Raw genomic sequence first — 26,030 nt, forward strand, 5'->3', positions numbered from 1 at the left:
CTTCTTCTCTCTCATCTTCGTCCACAGCGACTCATTCTCCTTTTTCCTTCTTCTCCTTCTTCTTCTCTTTCATTTATTCCTCATTCTTCCATCTCCCTACCACCTATAGTCCTTGTCTTCCTCAAATCAAAGATGGACACCTGTTCACACCAAGGCCACAATAATTGTTAAGCAGTGCAAGGACAATGCCGTGACTTATGGTGTGATCAATGATTGGTTTGCATTGCATCTATCAAGTGATGCCAACAGTTGGCAGTGATTGTTGGCGTGCCAGAGGTCACTGCCGTAATTCGACCGATTTGAAACCAATTTCCTCTGTCTTCCCACCATTTGCAAATTGCTTTTTTCTCCACCTCCTGTCTAAAGTGCTTACATTACCCCCTGGAACATGATACTAAAGTGTCACTTTTTCGCTCTCGGTACTAAAAAACAGAAAAACTCCCTAGCGAGTAAAAGTGACTCCATTTAAATTACATGAGGAGCATCTCTATTTTAAAACTTACATTGTAATAGATTAGAAGGTCTAAGCTCAGATGTGAAAGCGTAATAGAGGTGTCTGTCATTGAGTCAATTGAATTCAATACCACAACAAGAAATTTGATCAACTCATGAAATATATGTTTGTATGATATTATAATCTTAATATTAGTAGACGATAAACATTTAAACAATTTTTAAAATATTCTATTGTATTCAAAATACCAGCCAACAAATATATTTTGATCTGCAATTCAAATCTGAACCGCGTGATCTGGAGTCAACCATTTTTGGTAGCTGTCCAGCTGATATAATTGTTACAACTTTTGCCGATAGATAGCGCAATCGGCAGTGCCAATCAGACGACCTTTTTTTAGGTTTTAGATTTAGGTTATGTTGTTAGGAATCATTGTCACCAATACGTAAGTTATTAGAATTTATTTATTTATTTATTACAGAACAACTATTACAGACTACAGGCATTAAGCCCAAAACAGTCTTTACTACCATTTACAATCGAATAAAGTAAGTTACTAAAAGAAATAAAAATGAGAGATACAGTACATGCAATTCACAAATATATAAGAAAGATGATAAGTATGAGGAAAGCATAAGTAATTGTAAATAATCTAAGCATAAATAATAAATACAGGATAAAACTAATCTAACTTATCCAAACTCATCTAAAACTTATCCAATAAGTTATAAAAAGAATAGGCCTACAATTGAGCATAGAAACAGTTTAAGGGAAAACATGTGCCACTGTGGGAAGAAAATTGATTTTATTTGCAGTTTCTATAAAAAAATGTAGATGGAGGAAAAATGTTGTGTACATCACGAGCGAAAAATACTCAGGAAAATTGCTGCCCTCGGCTTCGCCTCGGGCTTCAAACTTTCTCCCTCAGGGAGAAAAAGTCGTACTTTTCACTCTAGATATACAAATAACTATTTCCTCCACCTCCTGTCTAAAGTGCTTACATTACTCCCTGGAACATAATACTAAAGTGTCACTTTTTCGCTCTCGGTACTAAAAAACAGAAAAACTCCCTAGAGCGTAAAAGTAACTCCATTTAAATAACATGGAAAGCATCTCTATTTTAAAAACTTACATTTAAAACAGGTTAGAAGGTCTAAGCTCAGATGAGGAAGCATATAGAGTAGTCATTAAACCAACTAAATGCAATACCTCAACCAGACATTTGATCAATTTTTATATGAAATTTATGTTTGTATGCTAAAATTATTACAAACTTCATATCACTATACTAGAAAAATGTATAATTTTTTTTATTATTCCATGTTATTCAAAATACCAGCCAACGAATATTACTTATTAACTAATCAAATTTGAAACAGGAACTTCATCATAGCTGTAGTTGTGGAGGCCATTGTTGTTATAACTTTTGCCGACAGATAGCGCTGTCGGCGGAGAACTATGATTACAAGCCAGCTGTTTCTATTCACTTTTTAGATTATGTTGTAACACATTGTTTGGTCACGTACGTTTTTAAAAATGATTTTATTTGCAGTTTTTATAAAAATGTAGGCGGAGGAAAAATGTTGTGTATATCATGAGTGAAAAATGTTTTTTCTCCCTCAAGAAAATTGTTGCCCTCGGCTTCGCCTCGGGCTTAAAACTTTTCCCTCAGAGAGAAAAACAGTACTTTTCACTCTAGATATACAAATAACTATTTTCTCCTCTGTTGTGTGGATTTTAAACGTCAACCAGTGCTGGATACTGGAGAGAAATAACAATGAATAACTCCTTCATATGGAGGTGAATGAAGAGATAGAATATTAGAAAGCGATTATTGTGAAATGGCAACAAGAAGAAAATGTGTGGGAATATGACTTGAAATTTGCAACTTAAGGTCCTTACACTAAAAGGATCCAACACGAACAATTTCAATCAAATGTAATTCAATATGGTGGCTAAAATGACGAAAATGTTGTCAAAAACAGGGGTTTTCGTGATTTTCTCAAAAACGGCTCCAACGATTTTGATAAAATTCACACCAAGAATAGTCATTGATAAGCTCTATCAAGTGCCACAAGTCCCATATCTGTAAAAATTTCAGGAGTTCCGCGCCATTCATGCAAATTTTGATTTTATATTCTCAATTATCAGGCTTCAGATACAATTGAAACAAAAAAAAATTAAGTGGAAAAGATTGAGCATGAAAATCTTTACAAATAATGTTCAGTAACATTTTCACCTGATATTGAAAATAAGCTCGAAATTCGAGAAAATGTGATTATTCAATTGCAAACTGTTGATTCTATTAAATCATTCACTATGAAGAGATAGCAGACCTCGTGTGTCTTCAGCGTTATTGTCCTGTTACCAGCTGGTTCAGATCTTTGAATAGTAGACTTGTAATGCATGTGAATACTAACGTCAGGTGATCCGTTTTCATATCGGCAAGGCAAGTTGTGTGAGTGCGCCACACCAGATTTTTATGCTATCTTTTCTGTATACTAGTAGTTCTGTGAACAGTAGACCTCACGCAGTATTCTCATCCACAAGTACCTGAACTATAGACCTTATGGAAATACAGCAATAGACTGTCTTCTCCACACATCTGTGTAATCACTTGTCAGCTGATTTATGATGAATAATTCTATAGTCTGATTTTTACGGTAATATTGACGAGGAGGCTCCTTTTTCCTTTATATTACCCTTCAAAAGCAAAATTTCCAAAAACCTTGTATATACGTCGACGAGCAATAAAAAGGAGCATACCTGTCAAATTTCATGAAAATCTATTACCGCGTTTCGCCGTAAATGCGCAACATAGAAACATATAAACATTTAAACATTAAGAAAAATGCCATACCGTCGACTTGAATCTTGGACCTCACTTCGCTCGGTCAACTATGAATATTTAATATTACATCAGATATACCGGTATCAGCTATCCTTTATAGAAGGCAGTGGCAAGGCAGAGAATCGACAACGCTGTTCTTCTATCTTCCATCACTGCCGTAATAACGTGCACCTCACTAAAGTATCATTGAAACAGTAATTGACCGAGCGAAGTGAGGTCTAAGATTCAAGTCGCCGGTTTGGCATTTCTCTTAATGTTTAGATGTTTGAATGTTTATATGTTGCGCATTTACGGCGAAACGCGGTAATAGATTTTCATGAAATTTGACAGGTAGGCCTATATTCCTTTTTTAATTGCGCGTCGACGTATATACAAGGTTTTTGGAAATTTGCATTTCAAGGATAATATAAAAGGAAAAAGGAGCCTCCTCGTCAATATTACCGTAAAAATAAGACTATAGAACTATTTATTCATGTTTTTAAGAAACTTTTATTATTAATCCATCCAAATTTGAAATTGTTTGTTTTATTCTAATTTATATTTTAGATTGTGATTTGGTGTAGAAATTTGAATGGACATAACCTATAATATTTGGACAATTTGAAAACTAAATTAGGAAATTGAAGAAGTTTTAGGCAATAGCCTGTTTTTTCTTTTCCGATTCTTGTATTTTTTTGCTAACCTTATAAATAAATAAATAAATCAGCTGACAAGTGATTACAACAGATGTGTGGAGAAGCCAGTCTATTGCTGTATTTCCATAAGGTCTATAGTTTCAATCAGGTACTTGTGGATGAGAATACTGCGTGAGGTCTACTGTTCACAGAGCTACTGGTATTTTCAATTCATTTAGCAAGGTCGCAGATTATGTTGGCAAAATTGTGATGGTAACAGGCATTCGCGACCACACTGAGATTCATTGTAATTTGTCAGTTTGAGTTGGGTGAGAAGCATTTGGTGTTATTTGTTGGTGATGCTGTCAGTTTGCAATAAATCTCGGTCAGTGTGGACCAGCGAGACTAATACGAGCAATTCGATAATAATTGCATAACTGGTCTTTCATTTTCGAGGACTCTTCTATTCGGCCATGTTTGATGAGATAGTAGTCTATCTTCTGCTTCTCTACAGTGAGTCAGTCATTCTATCAGGGCTCGAATAATTTTGAAATTTTAATTAAATAAAAATGGAAGAGAATAGTTTATTTATGTGAATATCAACACCTTTATTCAAAGACATATTAACTCCATGCGTTTTCATATTGCCGATACAGTGTTGATGAAATTGTAGACATTTATTAAGCACTTTGTCACAAAAAACTGTTCTAGCTCAAAAATCAATAATCCATGCCACGTGTAGGCCTAAACATTGCATCAGGAAAACGAAGTTTCAAAACTGATGCCCGGTTGCACAACAGCCGGTTAAAGTTTAACCGTGATTAATTTCACGAGAACCAATCAGAGAATGCGTTTTTGAAAAAAAGGCTTCTCTGATTGGTTCTCGTGGAATTAATCATGGTTAAAATTCAACCGGCTGTTGTGCAACTGACACTATGTTTTTTTCTAAACTGATGTTTCTGAGATAATTTCTTTGATGCAGCTGTTCCACATACACTATATTATTATTATTAAATAGAGTTTGTGAAAATGAAAAAAATGTATTAATTTATTATAAAACAAATACCATTATTATATTTATAATAAAAATATTATCATTATTATTAAAAATATTTATCAATTATCAAAACAATATTATTGAGGTTAAGTGGTATCAGGTAGAAAGCAATAATAGAAACAGATGTTCCTTTTTTAATTTTGACCATATGATTTGGTGATTTTTTCATGAAATCGTATGTACCATTGATGAAATTTGAACATTTATTCAGGAAAATCTAGAAGGTAAATTGAAATTTGGGCTTCCAGGTGCACGTGATTGATATTTTTAGAATCTACGTGTAAAATTTGGAGATCTAAATCATTCCCGTTTTTCCGGTATGCAATCCACAAGTTGACATGTTTTGATGCGAACACACGAACAAACTCAACCCTACTCTCTCTTATCTCTATATATAAAAGCGAAATGGCACTCACTCACTGACTGACTGACTCACTCACTCGCAGAACTAAAAATCTACCGGACCAAAAACGTTCAAATTTGGTAGGTATGTTCAGTTGGCCTTTTTGAGGCGCACTAAGAAATCTTTTGGCGATATTTTAACTCTAAGGGTGGTTTTAAGGGTTTAAAGTTCGTTTAGCATGCATATTCTTCTTATTCCAATATCTTAGAATTATAATTGAAATGTCCATACCATATGTTAATATAGAACTATAATCTAGAGAGAGTACCTCTTCGAAACAGTTGTTCTGGTAACTAAATTAAAAATTTTGTCAGGTTGGCATCAAGTTGAGTTGACTTTGTTAGGTTGGCCCCAAGTTGAAAATTGAAATGAATTTATGCAGTACCTCCTAAATAGGTATTTAGGATAATAGGTATTTATCCTGATTTATCGCGGAAAAGTTGATTGGGTACTGCCACTTCAATCAGAGCTATTCCTGGGAATATTATATTACTAGCCGTCAGGCTCGCTTCGCTCGCCATATCCGTTTAGCCAGATGTTTAGTCTGGACCCCCGACTGGATCGTCCTAACATATGATAAAAATATGACATAACATTTCAAATTTGGTAGGTGTGTTCAGTTGGCCCTTAAGAGGCGCAATAAGAACGGATTTGGAAAAATCTCCAAAGATACGCCCAAAATCTGCATTTTTTTAGCGTTTTCAGCTTTATCGAGAACAAATGAAAAGGAAATGTTCAAATTTACTACAGAAGCTCAGCTGGGGTGCAATAATGTTGTGTTAGGAGGAATTTGAAATAACGCCAAAGATATGCCCAAAAATTAACGTTTTCTCAGCTTTTCTGCGTTTCCTCACCTTTTTCAATAATTGATGGAAATATATTTAAAAAAATTCAGTACACAGGTTTAGCTGAAGTGGAAGAATTTTGTTCGCCAAAGATACGCCGATATAGTAACAGGTGTTTTTCGATATCAAATTGACATAATACGTTTAAATTCGGTTCAGAGGTTCCGCTGAGGTCTACATGCAGGCGAGCCCGCTGATCTCATTTCTGGACAATCCAGTCGGGGGTCCAAAATTCAGTACAGAGGTTCCGCTAAGGTCTACATGCAGGCGAGCGAAGCGAGCCTGACAAGGTTATATTGATAAAATACAAATGCATTGCACCACAATTAATTCAAATAAAGAACATTCCTCACTAAAAAATAATAACTTGAACAAAAATAGTATTAATACTTTTTTGTCATAGTCATTCAATCTCAGCTGTTTTCCATGCATGCAATCAAGCCGGGTTAACAGCTGTTTGCAAAACAAATAAACATTTGATTCTCATTACAGCATACTCTACTGTAATGAAACCATGTGTTTTCTTTACAGTCGAGTCTGTTCCCTAGTTCCGAAATAGGAACAGCAAAACTGTCACAAATAAACCACCTTCAGTGATCCAGGTGGAAGTTTTGTCAACTTCCCAAAATTCCTGATTTAGAATTTGTAAACTAGGTTATGTTTATAGAATGCATGTAGTAACTTCAGCACAAGCAGGTCATGTTTTCTATTTCTCAATTATTCTTCTTAAGATTATTATGACAAGAAAAAGTGTCAGTTACTTGGGACGTGAATGTCTCTTGCAGTGCTCGAATGAAATCCTAGTCTCGGCTAACGCCTCGACTAGAAACATCACTCTTGCCTGCAAAAAACTTATCACCATTCTTGTGACATAAGATACTATTAAACCTATTAAGTGAGAGTTATAATGCACAATCAAGTGGATCAATCCAACTGAACTATCATTTTGATAATGTACTTTTTGTATAAATGAATAAAGAATGAAGTTAAATGGGAAAAATTTATTTTTCCTCCACCTACTGTCTAAAGTACTTACTTTACTCCCTGAAACCTAATACTAAAGTGTCACTTTTTCGCTCTCGGTAGTAAAAATCAGAAAAACTCCCTAGGGAGTAAAAGTGACTCCATTTGAATAACATGGGGAGCATCTCTATTTTGCAACTTACATTGTAATAGGTTAGAAGGTCTAAGCTCAGATGAGAAAGCATAATAGAGGTGTCTGTCATTGAGTCAACTGAATTTAATACCACAACCGGAAATTTGATCAACTCATGAAATATATGTTTGTATGATAATTAATATATTCTTAATATTAGTAGATGATAAAAATTTATACAATTTTAAAAATATTTTATTCTATTCAAAATACCAGCCAACAAATATTTTTGATCTGCAATTCAAATCTGAACCGCGTGATCTGGAGTCAGCCATTTTTGGTAGCTGCCCAGCTGATATAATTGTTACAACTTTTGCCGATAGATAGCGCAATCGGCAGTGCCAATCAGACAACCGGTTTTTAGGTTTTAGATTTAGGTTATGTTTTTTAGGAATCATTGTCACCAATACGTAAGTTATTAGAATGATTTTATTTGCAGTTTCTATAGAAAAATGTAGATGGAGGAAAAATGTTGTGTACATCACAAGCGAAAAATACTTTTTGAAATTGAATTAAAGCATAGTAACTGAACTGTAATATAGAGTAACTAAACAGGTTAAATCTGTGATACCAGTTTAATCATTTACACGGTGAATTAATTACAAATAATTGGAGTTGATTGAATTCCAAGGATTAACGATTGGCGATTGATTGATTGATTTGGTAAATGAAATCGGGACATACACAAAATAAAAAGGATTTATCCTGATTTTTTTAAAAGGATTCATCCTTACATCTCCTATTCTTTTCTGTGGTACATCTGTAGGCCTACCTTGATTGCAAAAAAAATATTTCTTGCGGATTTGGGTTTTTCGTTAAATAATAATTATTTCTTGTTGAGGTTCACTTAATACCGTCAGCATTACCCCTATGAATAACGGCAATACTTCCCATTTAATCAATGCTGACAGTATGAAAAAGTGTGTTCCACTTTATATTGATCTTATAAATATTTATCTTTTTTAAATTCACTTCTTTATTTTATGATATACTTGAGATAAAAGCGAAATGGCACTCACTCACTCACTCACTGACTGACTCACTCACTCACTCGCAGAACTAAAAAATCTACCGGACCGAGAACGTTCAAATTTGGTAGGTATGTTCAGTTGGCCCTTTAGAGGCGCACTAAGAACGGATTTGGAAAAATTTCCACAGATACGCCCAAAATCTGTGTTTTCCCAGTGTTTTTTTGCTTTTTCTCAGATTTATATATATATATATATATATATATTATATATATATATATATATATATAATATTGTCACAAAGTAAAATTGTGACGAGAAAATAGTTAATAATATTACTGAAAGACGCTCGGCTATCAGCAAAGCTAGCCGACTGCGGAGATAAGGGAGGTACCGATGGCGCACCATCTTCCGCGCATCAAGACGATTTCCACCGCCTCTGGCGGCGGCTCAACTCCATCCCCTCCACTTTGGGGGAGTATTTAAAGGCCGGACGAGCCCCAGACCAGAGCATTCCGCTCACAACCTTCCTGCTCCTTGTACAGCGGCCCGTTGGCTGCCGTACGTCCCTGACCTCCCATCTCCCTAGGGCACAGCGGACCGTTGTCTGCCGTCCCTGACCTCCTATTCTTCCTTTTCCCCAGGGCACAGCGGACCGTTGTCTGCCGTCCCTGACCTCCCATCTCCCAAGGGCACAGCGGACCGTTGGCTGCCGTCCCTGACCTCCCACCTTCCTAGGGCACAGCGGACCGTTGTCTGCCGTCCCTGACCTCCCATCTCCCTAGGGCACAGCGGACCGTTGTCTGCCGTCCCTGACCTCCTATTCTTCCTTTTCCCCAGGGCACAGCGGACCGTTGTCTGCCGTCCCTGACCTCCATCTCCCTAGGGCACAGCGGACCGTTGTCTGCCGTCCCTGACCTCCATCTTCCTAGGGCACAGCGGACCGTTGTCTGCGTCCCTGACCTCCTATTCTTCCTTTTCCCCAGGGCACAGCGGACCGTTGTCTGCCGTCCCTGACCTCCCATCTCCCAAGGGCACAGCGGACCGTTGTCTGCCGTCCCTGACCTCCTATTCTTCCTTTTCCCCAGGCACAGCGGACCGTTGTCTGCCGTCCCTGACCTCCCATCTTCCTAGGGCACAGCGGACCGTTGTCTGCCGTCCCTGACCTCCCATCTCCCAAGGGCACAGCGGACCGTTGTCTGCCGTCCCTGTCCTCCCATCTCCCCAGGGCACAGCGGACCGTTGTCTGCCGTCCCTGACCTCCTATTCTTCCTTTTCCCCAGGGCACAGCGGACCGTTGTCTGCCGTCCCTGACCTCCCATCTCCCAAGGGCACAGCGGACCGTTGTCTGCCGTCCCTGACCTCCTATTCTTCCTTTTCCCCAGGGCACAGCGGACCGTTGTCTGCCGTCCCTGACCTCCCATCTTCCTAGGGCACAGCGGACCGTTGTCTGCCGTCCCTGACCTCCCATCTCCCAAGGGCACAGCGGACCGTTGTCTGCCGTCCCTGTCCTCCCATTTCCCCAGGGCACAGCGGACCGTTGTCTGCCGTCCCTGACCTTCCATTCCCCCAGGGCACAGCGGACCGTTGTCTGCCGTCCCTGTCCTCCCATTTCCCCAGGGCACAGCGGACCGTTGTCTGCCGTCCCTATTCTTTCTTTTCCCCAGGGCACAGCGGACCGTTGTCTGCCGTCCCTATTCTTCCTTCTCCCTAGGGCACAGCGGACCGTTGTCTGCCGTCCCTGTCCTCCCATTTCCCCAGGGCACAGCGGACCGTTGTCTGCCGTCCCTATTCTTCCTTCTCCCCAGGGCACAGCGGACCGTTGTCTGCTGTCCCTATTCTTCCTTCTCCCCAGGGCACAGCGGACCGTTGTCTGCCGTCCCTATTCTTCCTTCTCCCCAGGGCACAGCGACCGTTGTCTGCCGTCCCTATTCTTCCTTCTCCCCAGGGCACAGCGGACCGTTGTCTGCCGTCCCTATTCTTCCTTCTCCCCAGGGCACAGCGGACCGTTGTCTGCCGTCCCTATTCTTCCTTCTCCCCAGGGCACAGCGGACCGTTGTCTGCCGTCCCTATTCTTCCTTCTCCCCAGGGCACAGCGGACCGTTGTCTGCCGTCCCTATCCTTTCTGTCCTTCCTTTTCCTACTCCACTGGAGCGGAACCGAGGCCGTAAGGCCGATACAAAATTACATCAAAGTGGTGTCATCAGAGGAGAGAGCGACCTTCACGCCGTCAGAAGCACCAGGAGGTGCTGTTCACGCCAGCTGAGGGACAAAGAAGAAGGAAGAGGAACTTCGACTTGCCTCCTTTCCCCGCCCACATTACGACTGAGCGAAGTCCTCCAGGAGCAACACCTGGGTATCAATCACCCACCTCTGAAGCTACTCAGGGTGTACGTGATAGATTGGCGCCCGCACTTGGGGCACGAGGCAACGAAGTAAGAATCATCATGAGTGAACAGGGCGAGTCTGATTCAGATGCTCGACATCAGGAGCTGACAGAGGATCAGTTGGTTGAGGAAGTAAACCCCGAGGTGATAGTCGACCCCAGAGTTTCCTGGATCTATAAATTGAAAAAGGAAGAAGCATTTAATCTTCTACAAGATTGGGGCATAGTGTCATCTGGAACACTTGCTGAGTTGAGAAGGTTGTTAGTAGAACAACATAAGAAGATGGCTGTACGTTATCCCAGCCCAAGACCCGGAATAGTGAGCAGAAGCAGTGAGGAATCTGGACACTCAGCAAAAGGTACTCATGCTGAAGTTGGAACCAACATTCACACAAACCCCCTTATGGACCCAGGGGCGGTATGTGACAAAGTAAGAAGCTGGAGACTGTCATTCGATGGCCAATCAGATGCTCCCAGCTTCTTAGAAAGGCTAGACGAGCTACAACAAGCCTATGGGCTCACTGGCAACCAACTACTAGTCGCGCTTCCTGAATTACTAGTTGGTAAAGCTACTCTATGGATGCGTAATCGTCGTGACAAGTGGAAATCATGGGACAATTTTGTGACAGATTTCAGATCACGCTACTACCCACTTACCTATGAGGAGGACCTCGAGAATCTAATTCAGGCAAGGAAGCAAAAGGAAGGTGAATCGTTTGACGAATTTCTCGAAGATGTACTGACACTCATGAGGCGTCGAGGAGGTTTTACAGACGAGAATAAATTACAGAGAGTGTATAAGAATCTCCTCCCACAGTACAAATTGTATATTCGGCAATCAGATGTTCATAGTATCAACGAGTTGGAGAAATTCGCGAGGGAGTATGAACAAATAAAAGCAGAGGAGAAACAGAATAGACAGAATTCGAGAGTTCACATGATTGAGGACACGAAAAAGATTACAAGGCTCAAGGTTGAGACAGTTATAACCCCTACTAGTAACAGACCATCTCTTAGTGAGTCTGAACCCATGTGTGGGCAATACAAGAGACCGGGGCACTGGAGATCACACTGTCCCGATATCCCACCATGTAAAAGGAGCGGAAAGAGAGCACTGAAATGTGTCTGTGATGTGCAGAAGGAGAATAAAACTCCGAACAAGACAGCAGTGATGCGAACGGCACACAGGATTCCTGTGATTGAAGAGTCATCAAGGGACAACAGACTATTCATTACTGTGACAATTGGTGGTAAAAAGTGTCTGGCATTGCTAGATAGTGGCGCTGAAGCTAATTATATGAGTAATGAGGTTTATGAAGTTCTCCAAAGAATAGGGATGATAAGGAAGGTACCAACTCATCACCACGCAATATTATCTGATGGACGATCTACCCCATTAAATGGGAAGCTGACAACTAATGTCACTATAGGACAAATCACAGTTCCACTAGTGGCGTCTATACTGGATGGACTTGGACAAGAGTTGCTATTAGGCATGGAATTTATGCGTGAAAACAGGGTGAATATTCACACATTCACGAGAGAGGTAGAGTGGGATCCTCCCCAATTGAATCCTTCAAGACAGCCAATTATGTTGCGATCACCCTTATCGGGGAGTAGGACAACAAAAGTCCCAACAATATCAGCTGTACAATCCGAATCTCAGGACAACAAGGATCACGACAAAAGGATATTCATGCAGGATGGTTTGAACAAAGTCGAACCCAATGCCTTGATTGATAGCAAAGCAGAGTTGTCATATGTTCCAAGGCAAGCATCCTGGGGCAACATAGTGATGGATCACAGGAATGAGATGACTGACTCTGAACGCCAGGCCACGATTCATGCTTCAGCCACCAACACAAGTGGTAACTCCAAGAGGGATATGGAAAAGACAAAACCACCACCCCCTGTCATGGATGTGGAAGAGACAACACCACCCCCCACTGCCATGGATGTGGAGGAGTCCATGCCACCCTCAACGGATATGGACGTAGAAGAGCCAACACAGTCTTCGACCATCAAGGAAGTAGTCCCACAGTCCCAGGATCCCAAACCAGGACTCTCAAGGAATAAGGATCCAGTGTTCTGCAAACGAGTCTCGACACCTGGTAAACGCAAACGGGCTGGCAAGCCACGTATAAAAATCCAATTACCGGATGGACGGCGTAAATATGTGCCCATAGATCAGGCATAGATGATGCCTATAGGCAGTGGCATACACCTCTAAAGGTGATGCCTGAGCGGCATACACCTCTTAAGGTGATGCCTGAGAGGTGTACACCTCTTAAGGTGATGCCTAGATGGCTCACGCCTTTTAAGGTGGTACCATAGAGGGCTCCGAACACCCCCCCCCCCCAAGTAGGAGTGGGGTGTCACAAAGTAAAATTGTGACGAGAAAATAGTTAATAATATTACTGAAAGACGCTCGGCTATCAGCAAAGCTAGCCGACTGCGGAGATAAGGGAGGTACCGATGGCGCACCATCTTCCGCGCATCAAGACGATTTCCACCGCCTCTGGCGGCGGCTCAACTCCATCCCCTCCACTTTGGGGGAGTATTTAAAGGCCGGACGAGCCCCAGACCAGAGCATTCCGCTCACAACCTTCCTGCTCCTTGTACAGCGGCCCGTTGGCTGCCGTACGTCCCTGACCTCCATCTCCCTAGGGCACAGCGGACCGTTGTCTGCCGTCCCTGACCTCCTATTCTTCCGTTTCCCCAGGCACAGCGGACCGTTGTCTGCCGTCCCTGACCTCCCATCTCCCAAGGGCACAGCGGACCGTTGGCTGCCGTCCCTGACCTCCCACCTTCCTAGGGCACAGCGGACCGTTGTCTGCCGTCCCTGACCTCCCATCTCCCTAGGGCACAGCGGACCGTTGTCTGCCGTCCCTGACCTCCTATTCTTCCTTTTCCCCAGGGCACAGCGGACCGTTGTCTGCCGTCCCTGACCTCCCATCTCCCTAGGGCACAGCGGACCGTTGTCTGCCGTCCCTGACCTCCCATCTTCCTAGGGCACAGCGGACCGTTGTCTTGCGTCCCTGACCTCCTATTCTTCCTTTTCCCCAGGGCACAGCGGACCGTTGTCTGCCGTCCCTGACCTCCCATCTCCCAAGGGCACAGCGGACCGTTGTCTGCCGTCCCTGACCTCCTATTCTTCCTTTTCCCCAGGGCACAGCGGACCGTTGTCTGCCGTCCCTGACCTCCCATCTTCCTAGGGCACAGCGGACCGTTGTCTGCCGTCCCTGACCTCCCATCTCCAAGGGCACAGCGGACCGTTGTCTGCCGTCCCTGACCTCCTATTCTTCTTTTCCCCAGGGCACAGCGGACCGTTGTCTGCCGTCCCTGACCTCCCATCTTCCTAGGGCACAGCGGACCGTTGTCTGCCGTCCTGACCTCCCATCTCCCAAGGGCACAGCGGACCGTTGTCTGCCGTCCTTGTCCTCCCATTTCCCCAGGGCACAGCGGACCGTTGTCTGCCGTCCCTGACCTTCCATTCCCCCAGGGCACAGCGGACCGTTGTCTGCCGTCCTGTCCTCCCATTTCCCCAGGGCACAGCGGACCGTTGTCTGCCGTCCTATTCTTTCTTTTCCCCAGGGCACAGCGGACCGTTGTCTGCCGTCCCTATTCTTCCTTCTCCCTAGGGCACAGCGGACCGTTGTCTGCCGTCCCTGTCCTCCCATTTCCCCAGGGCACAGCGGACCGTTGTCTGCCGTCCCTATTCTTCCTTCTCCCCAGGGCACAGCGGACCGTTGTCTGCCGTCCTATTCTTCCTTCTCCCTAGGGCACAGCGGACCGTTGTCTGTCGTCCCTGTCCTCCCATTTCCCCAGGGCACAGCGGACCGTTGTCTGCCGTCCCTATTCTTCCTTCTCCCCAGGGCACAGCGGACCGTTGTCTGCTGTCCCTATTCTTCCTTCTCCCCAGGGCACAGCGGACCGTTGTCTGCCGTCCCTATTCTTCCTTCTCCCCAGGGCACAGCGGACCGTTGTCTGCCGTCCCTATTCTTCTTCTCCCCAGGGCACAGCGGACCGTGTCTGCCGTCCCTATTCTTCCTTCTCCCCAGGGCACAGCGACCGTTGTCTGCCGTCCCTATCCTTTCTGTCCTTCCTTTTCCTACTCCACTGGAGCGGAACCGAGGCCGTAAGGCCGATACAAAATTACATCAAAGTGGTGTCATCAGAGGAGAGAGCGACCTTCACGCCGTCAGAAGCACCAGGAGGTGCTGTTCACGCCAGCTGAGGGACAAAGAAGAAGGAAGAGGAACTTCGACTTGCCTCCTTTCCCCGCCCACATTACGACTGAGCGAAGTCCTCCAGGAGCAACACCTGGGTATCAATCACCCACCTCTGAAGCTACTCAGGGTGTACGTGATAATATATATAATACGATTTCACAGTGATTCACCGTCTTCCTTCTTTTAGTCGAGACCTCCATCTTTGCCTATCTATCTTTGCCATTCACCATCCCTTGAATTCCTGGCCTCCATAGCCTCATCCACCTCTGTGTAATAGAGAAGGAAAAGGAAAAGATGGAAAGAAGGTACGTAGGGAAATGAGGATCTAGAGATGGGAAATAGGATATAGAACCAAATGCAGTGATATGAAAGTAATTTGGTGACGAAGAAGAAGATGAATAATGAGAGGAAAAATGGAAAGAAGGAGGAGAAGGAGAAGAAGAAGAAGAAGGAAGAAGAAGAAGAAGAAGAAGAAGAAGAAGAAGAAGAAGAAGAAGAAGAAGAAGAAAAAGAAGGAGAAGAAGAAGATGGAAAAGGAAAAGAAAAAGGAGAAGAAGAAGAAAAAGAAGAAGAAGAAGAAGAAGAAGAAGGAGATTGATTGATTGAGTACTTTATTTATGTAGATTACAATATATACTGGTTTATGCACTTATATAGTCTACAATAGCTTACAATACAGCAAAATTATATATGAATTTACATAATATAGACTAAGAAAATATTTTTTGAACTGTATATGATATGAAATAGTTATTTGTGCAACTAGTGCGCAAAGTGACAGTTTGCTGCACCGAAAGAAACGTTTACGCCCGAGCCGTAGGCGAGGGCGGAATGGCTTCTTGAGTGCAGCAGAGGATCTTTGCTCACGTATTTCACATTAAACTTTTCCTACAGTTACCATTGAATATGAAAAGTGAATAATTATGGGTAAAATGATGGCTAAAATCCATCAAATTTAATGTTTGTGTGTGTGATGCTGTTGTTAATAACAACCTTAATTCATTTAAAAATTAATAATCCAATTGAAGTTGAAAATTCTCAGCCAGAGATCTCATTTTAATTCATTCAAGAATCAGAAAAGAAACAGATAGAACAAAGAATTCGCATTCAAAATACACGCCAACAGCTGATTGGCTGAACCGAGCTGCAAGATGGCTGAACACAACAAGATGGCTGAACCAACAAGCGCGTGACCTAGCGGGAAGAATCATACCTAAGTTTGTTTCATCCAGCTAAAAACTACAGAAACAGGATTTAGAAATTTAGACTTTTGCTCAAATTACCGAGAAAAATGCTCAAAGTAAACTGAAAAATATTTATAAAAATAACATAGACAACAGAGAATATTCATTGTAGTATTCTTATGTTTTTTTATGTATATGGATATCGAACGGTAATCATTTAACCTCAAAATTCGAATTTTATAATGTATATTTGCTACTTTTCTCATTGCGTGCAGTTGATTTAATAATATAGAAAATAACTATTATTTATTATTAAATGATGAGAATTCGTAAAAGATGATTATTTAATTATGATTTAGATGAACATTATTCTTGTTTTGAATTTCTATATTGGGATTTTATCATAAATGTAGGGCAGCCATTGAAATGATTCTTATGTAAATCTAACCACAGTCATTGTTACCAACTTAATTTTTGTTTTCTTGCACTAATCCTCCATATAACCCACCAACTATTTTGTGTTGCCATGTTGCAAATCTGGAGTGCAGAAAAAAATTTTCCCGCACTGGAGCGGAAAAGTGATTCTTTGCGTTCTGTAATCAGTGCAGGAATGGCCACTTTTCAAGGTAACTGTAGGAAAAAGTAATTTGTAATATAATAACTATAGATAATTATATTGTTATGCATCTACATAAATTGGCATATCAGTTTCCATTCTTCGGAAAGAATATTGAAAATATCCTCCCCACTTACTCTCTACCAAAAAGAGAAGGAGAAGAATAACAACAGCAATAGCAATAACAACAACAACAAGAACAACAAAAATAAAGAGAATAGAAGAAGGAGACGAAGAAGAACCAGTATCAACAAGATGCTATCTCTGTGTGACACACCTGTTCCTTGAGAAGTTCAACTAATTAGCTCTCAACTCACGCATTGCTTGTATCTTGCCAACTGATAACGTATGACTGAACTGTGCAAGTAAACCTGTACAGTTGAGATCTCAGGTTGCAGGTATTGCAATGCAGCTATCTGTCCATTAGTAAACATACCATAAAAATCTGGTGAGGCGCACTCACACAACTTTCCTTGCCGTTATGAAAATTTATCACCTGACGCTAGTGTTCCCGCGCATCTCAAGTCTACTATGCAAAGATCTAAGCCAGCTGGTGACAAGACTATAACGCTGGAGACACACGAGGTCTGCTATCTCTTCATAGTGAATCATTTAATAGAATCAACAGTTTGCAATTGGATAATCACATTTTCTCGAATTTCGAGCTTATTTTGAATTTTAGGTGAAAATGTTACTGAACATTAATTGTAGAGATTTTCATGCTCAATCTTTTCCGTTTGGAATTTTTTGTTTAAATTGTATCTGAAGCCTGATAATTGGAAATCTAAAATCAAACTTTACCTAGATGGGGCGGAGCTCCTGAAATTTCTATAGATATGGGACTTGTGGCAGTTGATAAAGCTTAACAATGACTATTTTATGTAACAATTTGATCAAATTCGTTGGAGCAATTTTCGAGGAAATCACGAAAAACCCTGTTTTTGACAACATTTTAGCTTAACAATGACTATTTTAGGGTATAAATTTGATCAAATTCGTTGGAGCCATTTTCGAGAAAATCGTGAAAAACCCTGTTTTTGACAACATTTTCGCCATTTTATCCGCCATCTTGAATTGCATTTGATCGAAATTGCTTGTGTCGGATCCTTATAAGGAAAGGACCTTAAGTTCCAAATTTCAAGTCATTCCGTTAATTGGGAGATGAGATATCGTGTACACAGACGCACATACACTCATACACACACACATACAGACCAATACCCAAAAACCACTTTTTTGGACTCAGGGGACCTTGAAACGTATAGAAATTTACAAATTGGGGTACCTTAATTTTTTTTCGGAAAGCAATACTTTCCTTACCTATGGTAATAGGGCAAGGAAAGTAAAAACAAAAACGTATGACTAAACTGTGCAAGTAAGCTCCGAAAAATGATCTATATATTTTACCAGCTTAGCTTCATACTAAATGAAAAAGAAATTAAGTCAGTCTATTTTGCCTATGTCCAATCGATTCTTAGTTATGGTATAATTGCATGGGGTGGAGCGGCTAAAACTACTTTAGAGCCTCTGTATACAGAAGCTGATAATTAAAGCAGGCTTGAAATTAGAGAAGCAGTACCCCACAGAAGCACTTTTCAATTACTCCAGATTACTGACTCTCAGACAAATATATATAAAAAATGTACTTGTTTTTACATTCAGAAATAGGGATTGTATTGTCACAGAAGTAACGCATAATTACAATACTAGAAGCTCTGCAAATGTGGGCCTACAGGTCCCTAGAATTATTAAATCAATAAACCGCACAAATCCGTTTTATGTTTCCAACATCCTATTAAGAAAAGCCCCAAACAGAGAAATAGTTGATCCCACTGTTGGTATTCTTGCTTACAAAAAAATTATTTGTAATTGGTTATACGAGACTGGTGCCTGTAACTCTGAACATCTGCTGGAGCCTTTGTACTCTTAATTTATAAAAGAGTAACTCAGACATACCGTTTAAGAAGTCCCCTAGCTTCGGAATCAGGAACATTTTTGCCATCTGCAAAACTATAATATAAATGACTCGCTTTTATGTACCTACCTTGATTCTTGTTTATCTCCTCTCATTGCCGCTGTTCTTTGCTCAAAACTTTTTATTTTTTCCTTTCATTTTTGAATTTTTCATTTGACACTTTCAATTTCAAATTACTTAGTATATGACGGTACTCGTCCCACACACAAGTCTATGACTCATGTGGGACTATACCTTTATTGCTGGGTCAGAGCACTTTGATTGGGTATTGTTTAGGCTATTCATTACATGTTTATTTTTATTTATTTTTTTCTAATGGAGGTTTGTATTTTTTTTATCATGTAACTTATTTAATTTACGTTTTGCAAAATAAGACCTTCAAGACTTTGTTGATTATTGGATTCTTCTGTATGTCTATCGATTTAGTCATTCAACTATAGCTATTCATGTAGTTTAGCCTGGATCAAAAAAATTGTTCTAATCATTAATCATTGTGTGCTGAATACCTCAATAAAGAATTATTGAATTGAATTGAATTGAAAAACCTGTACAGTTGACATCTCAGGTTGCAGGTATTGCAATGCAGTTATCTGTACATTAGTAAACATAAAAACAAAAATTATTATAATAAAAGTTAATTGTTCAGGTATCCTTAGTTTATCACAAGCTGCGTTTACACCAAAGTAAACAAAATGTTATTCACTTAATCCTAATAGATTCTATTAGATTGAACGGAACTTGACAAACACATATGTTCATCATGTGTATGATACGTTATGTTCAATCTAATAGAATCTATAAGGATCAAGTTATTAACATTTTGTTAATAACTTTGGTGTAAACACAGCTATAGTGTTTTTTTTGTGAAAATTGAATGACTGATTCATTGAGGTATGGCATAGAGAAAAGATAGCACAAGGTTTATGATCTAATTTTCAATGTTAACTCAATAGTGAACTACAAGCCGATAGTCCTAGTCACAAAAATTATAATGAATTTCGGGGACTGAGCTTCGCTCTGGAGAACAAAAGCATAAAAAAATTATTACGGAAGAAGAAATTATAATAACATTCATAATTCATACAGAAATCTTCTATCTAATCACAGTAAATTGAGATTAATTCCCAAAGGAATGAGTAAATTTTCCTCACAAGGATCCAGTTGCCCAAAAGCCGGTTAAATTTTAATCCTGATTAACTTCAAGTGAACCAAATCAGAGAAGACCATTGCGAAAAGAATGGATCTACTGGAATTAATCAGAATTGAAAATAACTCGGCTTTTTTGCAACCGGAACTGAGTACCTGATTGAATGATTACAAAAGTTCAACAGCTGAGTCATAATTTTGACACAGTCCCACACACATGAACTTGCTCACTCACTTCCATCAGCAAAAGACGAAAAAATAATTATTATCAGCTGTTCTTCCAAGGATGAATAATACTTTTAATGTCCTTCAGCGATTTTCCCAGGGATGAGACCTAGTGCAATCGAATCTTAATATTATAAACCTACTATGTTCTGAATTTCGTGAGAATCGTTAGAGCCGTTTTCGAGATCCGGTGAAATACAAACATATAAACAGAAGTTGCTCGTTCAATAGTATAGGATAGAAGAGTAATTTTACCTCAAATAATAGAGCAGTGAACAGAGAAATAAACAAAAAAAAAATCGGAGTCAAATGAACCCAAAAAATGTTGCTTCAAGCCTTTCGCTTTGATGACACGACAATTATGTATGACGGCATGTTTGTATCATGCATTTGTATCATGCAAATGTATCAAGCATGTGTATCAAGCATGTGTATCATGCATGTGTATCATGCATGTGTATCATGCATGTGTATCATGCATGTGTATCATGCATGTATATCATGCATTTGTATCATGCATGTCCTACCGTTAGTGGCCAGCCTCAGATAGCTGAGATTCGACTGAGATTCAAATTATTGCTGATTATTATTGATTATTTCTGATCATTATTGATTATTATTGCTGATCCTTGTTAATAATGATCTATCTCAAATTATATTCTATTTTTGCTATTTTTCAAGAAAATGAAATATATTCATGATTTAATAATACATTTTTAAAATTTTAATAGAATATTTCGGTGGTTATGTTTCTTCACAATTCTTCTTTCAACAAGAGACTTGGAAACAGTGCGGAGTTAGGAAAAGATAGCGCTATCTGCTTCTTTGAATGATAGACAAAGATAATCAAATACTGTTGTTATAACGTGGACCTCCCTATACATGACCTATGATGACGTCATAGCCTTGGCCTTACTATTATGCTGAACGTAAACTTGCCTTATTATGTCTCCATTCACACAGTGATTCAAGTTTAATAGCCTGCCTGTCAAGCAGTCATCAAGAAACGCTTTATGTGTTCTCCAAGACTTGAATTGAACTGGACATTTTAAGGAGTTAAGGTAAGCTGTATTTTTAACCTAATGATATCAACCTTACCAGTAGTTCTGTGAACAGTAGACCTCACGCAGTATTCTCATCCACAAGTACCTGATTGTAACTATAGACCTTATGGAAATACAGCAATAGACTGGCTTCTCCTCACATCTGTGTAATCACTTGTCAGCTGATTTATGATGAATAATTCTATAGTCTGATTTTTACTCCAATATTGGCGTATGAAGGAGGCTCCTTTTTCCTTTTATATTATCCTTGAAATGCAAAATTTCCAAATACCTTGTACATACGTCGACGCGCAATTAAAACAGGAACATACCTGTCGAATTTCATGAGAATCTATTACCGCGTTTCGCCGTAAATGCGCAACATAAAAACATATAAACATTCAAACATTAAGAGAAATGCAAACCGTCGACTTGAATCTTAGACCTCACTTCGCTCGGTCAATTATGTTGAGTCTGTATATTCAAGCTATACAAGTTGTGTGTATTTTCGCTTCAAACTTTTATAGAATAACTTAATTATTTTCAATGTGCAGTGTTAATTAAGTGTTTTATTCAACTATTATTGGTGTTTCAATTCTTCTGAATTTGATATTTCATGCCAATATAATTATATTTAAGGACTAAAATTGAACTAAAAATTTAACTATATTGATGCTCTAATTCTTCTAAATTTGAAATTTCATGCTAATAAATTTTTGGAGTAAAATTTAACTTAAAATTTTACTATATTGGTGTTTTAATTCTTCTAAATTTGAAATTTTATGCTAATATATATTTTTGGACCAAAATTGAACTTAAAATTTTACTATATTGGTGTTTTAATTCTTCTAAATTTGAAATTTTATGCAAATATATATTTTTGGACTAAAATTGAACTTTAACTTTTTGCAGTAGAAACATAACCTCCTTTTTTGGACGTTTTCAAAATTCGGGAATGAAATAGGTTTGGGCCAAGTCTGCCAAGGAGGAGAAGAAAAAAAAGAAGAAGAAGAAGAAGACAGGAGAAGAAAAAGAAGGAAGAGAAAATCGGGAAGAAAAAGAAGAAAAAGGAGAATTTAAAATTTAACTATATTGGTGTTTTAATTTTTCTAAATTTGAAATTTCATGCTAATATATATTTTTGGACCAAAATTGAACTAAAAATTAGACTATATTGGTGTTTCAATTCATCTAAATTCATAATTTCATGCTAATATAATTATATTTTTGGACTAAAATTGAACTTAAAATGTAACTATATTGGTGTTTTAATTCTTCTAAATTTGAAATTTTTTGCAAATATATATTTTTGGACTAAAATTGAACTTGAACTTTTTGCAGTAGGAACATAACCTCCTATTTTGAACATTATAAAAACTCGGAAATGGATTAGTTTTGGGCCAAGCCTGTTGATCCTTCTCCATTATATTCATTATTTGTGATTGTATCTATACAGGGGAGAAACATGCATCAATTGAAAATTTAGTAGACGAATAAATGAGTGAAGAAAAGTAAAAAGAAAAACAAACAAAGTGAAACAAGAATAGACAGACGAAGAAGAAGAGGAAGAATAAGGAGGAGAAGAAAAATAGAGAATTAAAAGAAGAAGAAGACAAGACTAGATAAAGAATCAGAAAGAAGAAGAAGGAGACAGGAGAAGGAGAAGGAGAAAGAGATGCAGTAGGGAAGAAGAGAAAATGAGGAGGAAGAAGAACAAGAAAATTAACGATGTGAGGTAAGATGGAAGAAGATCATCTCTGTGTAATAGAAAAGGAAAAGATAAAAAGAGGGAAAGAAAATGAGGAGCTAGAAATTGAAAATCGGATATAGAATCAAAATGCTGTGATATGAAACTAATATGGTGACGAAGAGGAAGATGAATAGAAAGAGAAAAAGTGGAAAGAAGAAGAAGATGATGTGATGATTCAGGAGTAGGCTAGAATTCCAAAGACAGTTCTCAAATAATAGAACAAGAATACAGTTATAAAATAATAAATATTAATCCCAGACTTAAACTAGAATTAATAAAACACACTTGATAATTGATAATCACTTGATCTACACTGTAGAAACTTGATAATTTAATAATGTAATGAAAATTGAAACAGAGTGAAGTGTGATCGAGTGACTCAGTACCTACCGACATCTACCGGCCGAAATTTGAAACAATCTAGCCAGCCAATCAGAAAAGAGTAGAGGCAGCTTGAAGGCGTGGCTTCATGTGTGGGAGGATCTGTTCTGTGATTGGTGCATCTGTTGAATTTTCTGTCCCGCTTCATTTTTAGTATTTTCGTCAATGAATGAATAGATGAATATGTGAAAAAGAATATGCTACTGGATTTTCTTTACCTAATCATCTATTAGTCATTTATTATTGCATTCTTTCTTCAATTTGCTGAAGTTTTTTCTCTTCATTCTACTACCATCTCTATGGTAGTAGCGAACTCGGAAAAAAGTATTGAAAGTTGTTGATTAAGTTTTGAAATCAGAAAGCAGAAGGAAAAAAGTTGAATAGAGGTGAGATGAGCATAAGGAGGTGTAAGACTAGTTGTTCTGTGAACAGTAGACCTCACGCAGTATTCTCATCCACAAGTACCTGATTGAAACTATAGATCTTATGGAAATACAGCAATAGACTGGCTTCTCCTCACATCTGTGTAATCACTTGTCAGCTGATTTATGATGAATAATTATATAGTCTGTTTTTCACTCCAATATTGGCGTATGAAGGAGGCTTCTTTTTCCTTTTATATTATCCTTGAGATGCAACATTTCCAAATACCTTGTACATACGTCGACGCGCAATTAGAAAAGGAACATACCTGTCAAATTTCATGAAAATCTATTACCGCGTTTGGCCGTAAATGCACAACATAAAAACATATAAACATTCAAACATTAAGAGAAATGCCAAACCGTCGACTTGAATCTTAAGGTGCGTACAGATTTACGCGCCGCGAACATGAGCAATTCACTTTTAATCAGCTGATGCCAAGCTTTTTATACCTGTATCTTACCGTTTCTGTAAAAACACAGATATAGTCAGCTGATTAAAAGTGAATTGCTCATGTTTGCGGCTCTTATATCTGTACGCAGCTTTAGACCTCACTTCGCTTGGTCAATAATTTATATCCCATAGAATTCTTCAACTTAGATCACTCATTGTAGAAGAATCTCCAGCATAGAAGATACTAAGATACTCGTATTATCACTTTATCTCCCAATGTAATATTTATAATCATCTATGCAACAAACAGCCATTAGTTTTAGCACCAGTCCTTGGCTATTCACACACCAATAAAATGTTGAGCGGATGAATTCCATAATCATAAATTTAATCGCCTACAAAATCCGATATCTTTGAATAATCGATTAACAGAATTATGCAGTGAGCGTGTCATGAATATTTCATTACCTTTTTGCACTACGTCATCGAAATTGCATCGTGAGAGATTAGATAAACGATTGGAAAACTTGATGGAATGATTTGATTACTGCTTTAGTAATATTTTGTTCAAACTTTGTTCAGTTTTGAAGCATCTAAATTTGAAAATCTACTTTGTGAAAATACTTGAGGACTGAAAACTTTGTGAATTGAAGAACTACAAGACTTAACCTATTTCGGACTATGTATTATCATAGAGAAACAATAGCGTAAGTAGATAATTAGATATCCCATGGTATAGGGCGTTTATGTCGCAACTTTTACTGTTATCTCAAGCCGATCACTGTCGATTATTGCACCTATTGAAGCACCTAAATTTCGAAATCTACTTTGTGAAAATACTGAGGACTGAAAATTTTGTGAATTGAAGAACTACAAGACTTAACCTATTCCGGATTATGTATTATCATAGAGAAACAATAGCGTAAGTAGATAATTAGATATCCCATGGTATAGGGCGTTTATGTCGCAACTTTTACTGTTATCTCAAGCCGATCACTGTTGATTATTGTCGATTTTTACTGTTTTGAAGGGGTGAGAGTGTATGAACGGCACAATATGAGAGACTCCCAGTGTCACACAGCTTCACGGGAAAGAATTACATGAGCTATCAGCTTGAGATAACAGTAAAAGTTGCAACATAAACGCCCTATACCATGGGATATCTACTCATGCTATTGTTTCTCCATGGTATTATCTAAATTTGGGAGAGAAATTACACAAGGTTACCTATTTTTTTCTCTCCCTATCATTATCATTATCATTTCGATAATGTATACTTATTGTATAAATTTCTACTTGAAGGTTAGTGACTGAGTTTGAAACCCTTTGGTTTGAAAAGGGTTGAATAAGAAGCTCCATCGGAATTCTTTCTATTAAGGACCGAATAGTCAATGAATAGTTTAGAGAGCCTAGTTCCTGTAATTGTCCTGTAAATATCCTTTTTGAAAACTTATTGTTTGTTGTTTTTCAAATCTGGAAGATTTTGTAAAATTTGTTAATCCGTTTTTTCTCTATAAACACAAATACTTCTCATGAAAAGTCTCTTATAATAGTCCTTAACATGCAAGAAACTAGTTTATTCATTCTATTTGCAGCCAGACCTGATAACAGAGCTCACACTCACATTCCGGGACGATACGTCACGGTACGATAGGACAGAAAGCTCTATGTTTATTCAGAATTTTTTCTAGGAATTTTAAATTGATAAATTATTTATTAATTTTTGAGAAAACATAACAACAGATCAATTTAACTCACTGAGCGCGAGGTCTACTGTTCACAGAACTACTAGTTAGATATAGTTGAATGCAGCTTGCTGGAAAATTGAATGGCATATCTCCTTGCTGCTGATTATTCCGTGCATATTCTAAATTTACAGCATTTCTAGTTCTACGACCCAATTTTGAACGTCGTTCGTACCGCGGCAT

This window comes from Nilaparvata lugens, chromosome 3 (genome assembly GCF_014356525.2).
Source record: "Nilaparvata lugens isolate BPH chromosome 3, ASM1435652v1, whole genome shotgun sequence".
Lineage (NCBI taxonomy): Eukaryota > Metazoa > Arthropoda > Insecta > Hemiptera > Delphacidae > Nilaparvata > Nilaparvata lugens.